Consider the following 8,432-nt stretch of genomic DNA (forward strand, 5'->3'; position numbering starts at 1 on the left):
CGGCCTCCTTGCTGGTCCTCAGACATTCCCAGGACACTCTGGACTCATGGCTTGTGCCTGGGGTGGTCCTTCTAGAATGTTCCTCCCCCAGATAACCACGTGGCTCCCACGCATAGCCCCTTATGTCTCCCTTCCCTTCACGATGAGGCCTGCCCTGACTCTACTCTTTGATATTGTGACCTAACCCACACCCCTCCCCCCACCAGCATTCTCCCCTCCTTACCCCATTCTGACTTTTCCTTTTTGTAACACACTACACAATCAAATTTATCATGTGTGTCATTTATTGTCTCTTCCTTTGAAGAATACAAGTTCCAGGAAGGCAGGACTTGTTTTAGTCACTGGTGGATCCCAAGCTCCGAGAAAGGGGCCAAAGAATTCACTGAGCATCTTCTCTGGGCTCAGTGTGATACTCACTGGCGGAGGAAGGACTCAGCACAGGCGCCTACTGCTGCGTGTAAGGAAATGACAAGCCAAGTGAGTGAAGGCAAGTATCCGGGAGGCAAAGGTGACTAGAAGATGCTTAGACCCGCTTGAGTTGGTGTCTGTTGCTTGCAACCAACAGGCATCTGAGCAGTAGTAAGACCCCCACTATCATTGCTGGTTCTCAAGGACTACTGCGGGAATCTGGGGAGAGGGTGAACGTGAGGGTGGGTTGGAGCCAAGTCTTTGTGGAGGAACCATGCATTCTCAGGCCGTGAAGCAGCCTGGGAGAGCACCAGCCTCCCGTTGAATGCCCAGATCTCCACCTCCATTGCACCACCCAGCACTTGATCAGCTCACGTGACCCAGTCCTCTGAACCTGCTCCAAGTCAACACTGACCCTTGAGACGTCCGGTGCCCAGAATGGAAACGCAGAATTGCAGGCAGAGTCTGGCCATCACCACTCTGGGGCTACAAAAGGTACCTCATTAATGCAGCCTGCATGGCATACCTGCAGCTGCAAGTACCCTTCACCAGCACCAAGAAGATCTGCCCAGAATACTGAAAGGATTCACTGAACAGAGCAGACAGGTGAGACCCTTTCCTTCGAGGAAAATGCAGCAGAGGCACAGCAATAAGCTCAGAGCTTGGGCTGAGGACCGTATGCCAGAAAGCCACAAAGCAGCAGGACCCCAAACATCAGGAGAGCTGAAGCCAAGAGCTTGGAGGCCAAGGGCTCGGAGGCAGCAGTGGGGGCTAGGCAGGTGGTTTCAGCCCCTGAGCATCAGTTCCCTCCCTGTCACATGGGAATTTTCACTGCGGTTACCCCCTAGGGTTAAATGAGATAATACGCACAAAGCCAGAAGCTCAGAGTGAGCACCACCTATGACCAGCTCTTCCTGTGATCATCACGGTGGGGGGGGGGGGTCTGTGGTAGGAAGCTTAAGAGATAAAAGCTACATTTTAGGGAAAATAACCAGACAAGTATAAAGAAGAATTGAGGAAGAACTGTCAGATGAGAAATGGTCGGAGATGTGAGTGACAAGGGTGGCCATGACCGTGGGGGGAGGGAGGGGTAGAACTAGAACAGAGGTTGGGGACAGATTCGATGTTAAAGCTGAAGGAAAGCACAGAGTTTGGAGAAACAGCAACGCCAAGATTCCTTCCGTCCCCTCTGTTCCAAAGCATATCAGCATATTAGCTCATTATCACCCTAGTCTGGCTCCTTCAGCAGGTGAGCTGCATAAAAGAAGAAAGCTACCCTGTGTGTGGCCAGGTTCCTGCCTGGCAACCAGCAGGTGCTCCGTAAATGCTGTTGCGTGGATGCTGGAATGATTCATATATCTGTGTGCGCATATATTCATGTATGCATGTGTATATAATACATATGTATAAAAACACACATAACCATGTACTATATATAGTTAGCATTTATACATATATACATACAAAAATACATATTTCACTTTCAAAAGGATTTGAAGCTGTTTGTAACAAAAACACACACATGGGATGGGACAAAACAAATTAAAAGAGAGTATAAAGGTTCTACTTTTAGGAAAAAGTAATGGGCCAGGAAGCTCCCTCCTTTGGTGACAGCGTGTATTTCTGAGCTTCCCACTGGCCAAGGTGATAAAGGAAATCCACTGTGTTACTAATTCCGTTGCTCCACCAGTAAGCCTACAAATTAATCCGGAAGAACAAATGTTATCTTGAAAACATCCGGGGCACACGTAACTCAGCTCTTTGCATGAGGCATATTTGGGCAGGATGGTGAGCAACTTCACCAAGAGTTTCAAAAACTACAAAAATGGTCTGAAATTTGATTTATTTTTTATATCAAAATCTCTACAACTCAAGGGTATCGCAGGAAATGAAACCTCGGCATCAGCCCTTTTTTCCCCTGATCATGGTATTTTTAAAAATCTTGAACTGGATGCATTTCCCTTGCTGCTGCCTGTGATTTGAAGCTCGCGGGCACAGGTCATCGCCCCACTGAATGCCAGCTGACAACGCCCTTCCCCGGAGGAAGCTTGAGACCTTTTCCCACCCTTCATTTTCAGTGTGCCTGGGGGCCCACCTTCAGTTACTAGAGTGAGCAGCACCTCACTGGGTGCAGATAGGCAACCCTGTATATCCCGGTGTGTCCGTGCATCCAGGACAAAATTTGTCAGGCACTGAGTATAACAAACATTGGATAAGATCTACCACTGACCTTCTATTGTTTTGTGGACTCTTTTGTGGTCTCATTCGGTAGTCAACCACACTGCTGATCTCCAGCGAGGTGGCACAGGCACCTGGGGTGCCGAGTGCTTGGGGCAGGGGGGCCTCTGTGCCCTCAGCTCGCTCACCGTCTAGACCGAGATGGGAAGAACGTACAGGAACACTTGCTCAACAGAGGTGCAGGCAAAGCCCCGTGGGTGCTCCTAGGGGTAACACGATACCCCACAAGGACCGCTCATCTTCCTGCAGATGCCTATGAACGAATACAAAGGTCATTCCCACCCGCAAGCTCGCCCACTGACAGGAGATGTCTCCACAGGCTGGAATGCCACCTCATGTAGTAGAATTAAAAGAAATAGCAAAAAAGTCCTTGCCCCCCTCCCTTGAAAATCAGAAACCCAGACAGCATAAATAATGACAAGGAGTGTCTTTCAGGCACCAATGACAAGTGGGGAAGTTGTGCTCCCAACAAAGGAGGCATACAATGGCAAGCTCTCGGATGAATAGGGACAGCGTCTGTCTAACTTTGTACAGCACGCCACAGACTGCCAAGTACCTGTGGGTGCTTAATAAGTACCTTTGACGGATGATGAATGCCATCATTATTAAATCTGCCATTATATTTTTTAGTGAATGAACCTTCCTTATCAATCTTTATAACCACGATTTCAATGGTATTAATTCAGTCATTTCCCATACCAAGTGCTTTTCTAAATTCGAGTCCTCAAGCCTTGTCAAAAAACAATGCGTTTGGTTTTTGCAATGTCACATGCCAGTATCCAAGGAAATTTAACTTAGATGCTATCTGCTCCAATGGTTATAGCAGAATGTGGCTCCTAAAGAAGATAAAAGAATTCTTTTCCAGCTTATGATCTACAGCAGTACCTTTAGTGGAGACTCCTTTCAACATGTGAGTGATTTTAGCAATACATGATTTTTGAACACAAAGAGCCATTGTTTCTAGGAGTGGTTGCTTAAAACGTAAATACTTGGATATTGCTTGTGAACTGTCATCATTTCCATTTTATTTTTTTTAACACTCCCCACATAAACCAGGGTGGGCACAAAACTGAAAAACACAGATGCCTTGTCATAAGCACAAAACAGGGCCCTTCCAATTCTCCTGGTCACTTTCCAGTCGAGCTACCTCGTTAGCTTTCCGAGTCAAGCTGAGGACCCTTCTCAATCCAGCCCAAATAATCTCTTTCTCCCCCGAAACTATACCACCTATTATTTTTAGCATTCATTTGTCAAAATACAAGAAGTCCTCTCTTCCTCTCCCCCCTTCTCCCTCCCTCCTCCCCTCCTCCTTCCGTCTCCCTCCATGGTCCTTCTTTTCCCCAGAGAAGGAAAAGGAGACCAACTGGGTAAGCATACATCAGGCTCAACATTCAGCAAGATGAATGGGGATGAGGCTGAGTCCTCCCAGCAAAGTGCTCACTGTTGCATGGGGAAGACAGAGCATCAGGCGAAGTCTAATCCTACGTGAGGGGAGCCAAAACAGGCTGAGCGGAGTGCCAGGGAACGGGGCGTGGGGCGTCATCAGTTGTCGGGGGACTTGGGGAGAAGGGGCATTTGAAGGCGGTGGCAGAGGGAGGGGGTGGAGGAAGCCTGCGGAGATGGAGCGGAAAGCGCAGTTAACGAGGACGTGGGGGTAATCAGGGCACAGTGTTTTCGGGAAAGAGTAAGAGCCCAGCTGGGCTCCAGAGAGCACTGGGGCCAAAGGTAGGACCTGGTCAGGTTATGAAGGGGGTTACATCCCATGCTGAAAGTCTGACTGTTACTTGGTACAAACTTATACACCGTGTGGCTCCTAGTAGGTGCTTTGCTTGGAACACATGCACACAATGTGTGGCTCGTAGTAGATGCTCGCTGTTCAGAACACAGGGAGTCGTGAAATATATTTGAGCCCCACAGTGGCATGACGGGGGCAGAGCCAGGCATCATGAAGCCTAAAGCTTAAAGTAGTTCAGGGGGAGTGTGGGCGGCCGGGGTAGGGGGTATAGGAAGGCTGGGTGGTTCAGTCGGTTAAGCGTCTGCCTTCGGCTCAGGTCATGATCCCAGGGTCCTGGGATCGAGTCCCGCATCGGGCTCCTTGCTCAATGGGGAGTCTGCTTCTCCCTCTGTTTGCTACTTCCCCTGCTTGTGCTCTCTCTCTCTCCGACAAATAAATAAATACAATCTTAAAAAAATAAAGTATTTGGGGGGAGGTCTCTAGGAAAATGAATTTTTAAATTTTATTTATTAATTTTTTGAGAGAGAGAGAGAGAGAGAGAGAGAATGCATGCAAGTAGGGGGAAGGATGGAGGGGCAGAGGGAGAGAGAGACTCTTATTAGGCAGGCTCCTCGCCCATATGGAGCCCAACATAGGGCTCGATCTCATCACCCTGAGATCATGATCTGAGCCAAAATCAAGACTCAGACGCTTAACCTACTGAGTCACGCTGGCGCCCCTAGGAAAATGAATTTAAAAACATACGACCCCATGAAGATGTTGAAGGAGCCTGTGCCAATGAATGCCCCCCCCCCCCACATCGGGCTCCCTGCTCAGCGAGGAGCCTGCTTCTCCCTCTCCCTCTACCTGCTTCTCCCCCGGCTTGTGTTCTTTCTCTGTCAAGTAAATAAATAAAATCTTAAAAAAAAAAAATCCGGATGCAGTCGAGGACAACAGTGCTACAACAGAGAGGGTAAAGGGGCATGAGGGGGGGATGCAGCTAATCCCGGGGGTCAGGGAGGGCTGCAAAACGGAAGGCTTGAGCTGAGTGTTAAAGAATCAACAGAAGTTCACCAAGCAGACGAAGAGGAAGGAAAAGCATTCAAGACAGAGGGAACAGCAAGTGCAAAGAGAAAATTCTAAAAAAAACCACAGCCTGTGGTTTCATGCTCTGGCAAAGCCACCTAAATAGGCCATCACTTGTACCTGTGAGGGGACAGGCACGTGGGACCTTTCTGGAGCAATTCCTCCAGGCAACAATTAAGAGATCCAGCAGGGAACTGTGGCAATGAGGAAGTGAATGGGGCGGATGTTTCCTTTGAGTATAATTCTTCAGGAGCCCAAATGAGGCTAACAAAAGAGAAATTACACACAATGCTGTGTCGTGGCACTTTGACATACGTGTCAACTTAGAATTTCAAATAAAATTAGAAGATTCTTCTAATAATTATATAGGATGGCAAATAAGGTCCAGGGGCAGGCACATGTGGCAAGAAGTGACTAATCATATTTTGCAAAAAAGCATCTGGGGCTGACCCTTCTTGGGATAATATCGTGGGGAAGTCAGACCAGAGGAAAGGTTGCCAGTGGTTAATGTTAAATAGTAATCCATCCACCACGCACCCGCTCCTCCATATTCATAGACAACTACCCTCCATCCATATTCATTACCCTATAAAGAGTTTTAAAGTAGCAAATGCAAGCTTGGAAGATTTCAGTTCTAATAAAAGTGTTTCCGGTGACGGACGCCACAGTCTTCCCCCACCAACCTCAAAATTAAAGTCAACTAATAAAGGAGGCTGGCAGGTGGTAAGGCTGGGACATGCCCGGTCTTCCTCCAAACAGCAAGAAATGCCTCCGTCCATCGGGTGCTGGCCGGGTGCCAGGCACTGTGCCCAAGAGGTTCCAAGTGCAAGTGCAGGCTCTGGGCTCAGATAGCCTGGGTTGGAATCCCACCTCCACGGCTTAAGTCACGGGGCCAAGCTATACCAACACACTGTGGCCCTGTTTCTCCTATCTCAACTGCCCTTAACAGGTTGTACCTCAAATGAGACCATCCAGGCAGCCACACCTTTGGCCCCGTGCTTGTCAGAGGGACGGAGGGCTCAGCAACGTAAGAGTCTTGGTGATTCTTGTCTGGTGCTTTAACACACAATCAGGTGCCCTCGGCCCCGCTGTAGAGACGAGAAAAGGCACAGTAACGCACACAAAGTGGTTCAGCCAGCCAACAGCTGCAGGTGGGTCTGCTCCCCCCCATGGCGCACCATGCCTTTCAACATGAGGCTTTGGAAGTTCTTGAGGAACTGAGATGTATGTAGGGACGTGCACCCCGTTCCGCCACCAGTCTCAGTAAATGTCCAAAGGCTTCGGACTTCATTGTAGAAGTAGCTTCTGAAAAGACCAGAACGGAGTTAAAACTCTTCCAAGAATAGAGGTAACTTCGAACATCCCCTCTGCCAGGCACGGTGGGGTTTTGGCTTTTCATTTTTAATTTAATTTTGGCTTTTCTGTGAGATCCCTTCATTCTTCCACGTGTATTGCACACCTACATTCATCATAGCTGGCCTTACCTGTATCGCTTAAAACTGGGTGATTTCCAGGTTTTCAAAGGGCCCACAAATGCATGAGCGTCTGCTGCCCTCATAACAACCCAGGTAAGTGTGTAGTATTGTTGTGTGTGTGTGTGTGTGTTTCAATTTCACAGAAAAGAAAACAGAGACAAGAAAAGTTAAGGAATTTGCCTAAAATGTCACAAGACAGTGGGAGATTATCAATCCAGGATTTTTGACCTGGGGAAGGGTGAGCCTCTAAATTCTGCTTCGGAGCCTGGCAGGGGATTTGGGGAAGATCCTATGGAGCGATTGTGGCGGTGCTAGTTAAAGTCGAGCTAGAGTAGACAGCCTTAAAACGTTTTCTATCCTACATTCTCTAAAGATCCCAAGGGCACATTGTCTGTTTGGCTATGAAGCCTGACCTGTGGACAAGTGGGAGGTGGTGCAGGATAGAGGTGCAGGCTCATTGCTAGAATCACAGGAGGCTGCCTGAAACTGTAGAGCTCAGTACAGGGAGGAGAGCTTTGTGGCCCCCCGGGGATCATCAGGCTAGAAATATATATATACTAAAGACAACTGAAACAAAGGTCTAGGCATCGTGGAAGGACATACTGAGGACCCAGGACACTGACCTTTCTCTCCAAGTGGTGTTTGCCAGGGTGAAGTAAATTCCGGCCAACAACTCGCTCCCTTCCTCACCCACACCTCCCAGATTTAGACAGAGGAGGGAGAATTTGATTCACTTTCACCTGAAATGAAACCCACCCCCGTTGCAGAGTGGGTGGGAAGGCAGGAAGCTGCGATTGCCCCGAGATAAAGTACAAGCAGTGGCACTGGCAGATATTGATCTGGAGACGCTTCTCCTTTGTCATCTCCCCTGCGGCCGGCCCGGGCGTCCCTGCAGCGGCCAGAACGCCACCGGCATCTGCGCCCGCGAGCGCTCACCTGCGCCTGGCCCGGCGCCCGAGATGGGGACAGATTAGGGGCGCGCAAGGCGGAAGGGCGGATTCGGAAAGGAAACGCAAGAAGGGTGAAAAATGGTATTGAATTCAGCTCAACACGCGGGAGAATAAAAACACACCTCGCTCAGAAACAGAACACAACAAAAAAGAACTCCAGGGCCTCTGGCCACGGCTGTGCCCCAGTCAGGCGCACAGGCCTGCAGTTCCGGGCCAGCCTCGGCGTCCCCCCAACCCCCGCTCCCCGGTGGCAGGGTCCCCAGGGCGGACGTGCGCCCGCCCCACCCCCACTTCCCGGCAACTCCGGGTCTGGAGACCCGGACTGAGTGGAGAGGAGAAAGAATCTGGTCAAAACAGGCTGCTCTAAAGAGAGAGAGAAACGTTCGTAGTTGGAAAGTTCTCCAATCTGGGCAGATTTCGAAGGCGCGCAGGGGCGCTTCCCGGGCAGCTGGCCTGAGCCGGTGGGTTCTGTCCGTCTGGGCTGTCAGCGCAGGACCCGCGCGGCCCCTCGGATGTCACCCCCCAACCGGCAAGGCGGCCTGGCGCTTGTTCGCGTTTGCA

The 8,432-nt window shown here is 49.8% G+C and overlaps 1 long non-coding RNA gene across 3 annotated transcripts; it reads right to left on the reverse strand.

The window, feature by feature from the left end:
* Positions 1 to 287: 287 nt before the first annotated feature.
* On the reverse strand, positions 288 to 7,650 carry LOC114209204 (uncharacterized). Of its 3 annotated transcripts, XR_003609320.2 has the most exons (5): positions 7,545 to 7,650; positions 6,625 to 6,751; positions 6,403 to 6,534; positions 2,639 to 2,899; positions 288 to 451 (listed from the first exon to the last, which is right to left on the reverse strand). It is a non-coding gene; the product is annotated as an uncharacterized LOC114209204 (long non-coding RNA). The 3 variants fall into 3 exon arrangements; XR_003609291.2 differs by having other exon boundaries at positions 6,403 to 6,751; XR_003609314.2 differs by lacking the exon at positions 288 to 451 and adding an exon at positions 1,913 to 2,103 and having other exon boundaries at positions 6,403 to 6,751.
* Positions 7,651 to 8,432: the final 782 nt, after the last annotated feature.

Source organism: Eumetopias jubatus, unplaced genomic scaffold (genome assembly GCF_037043125.1).
Source record: "Eumetopias jubatus isolate StellerSeaLion01/CBP00866 unplaced genomic scaffold, mEumJub1_p1.0 scaffold_7, whole genome shotgun sequence".
Classification (NCBI taxonomy): domain Eukaryota; kingdom Metazoa; phylum Chordata; class Mammalia; order Carnivora; family Otariidae; genus Eumetopias; species Eumetopias jubatus.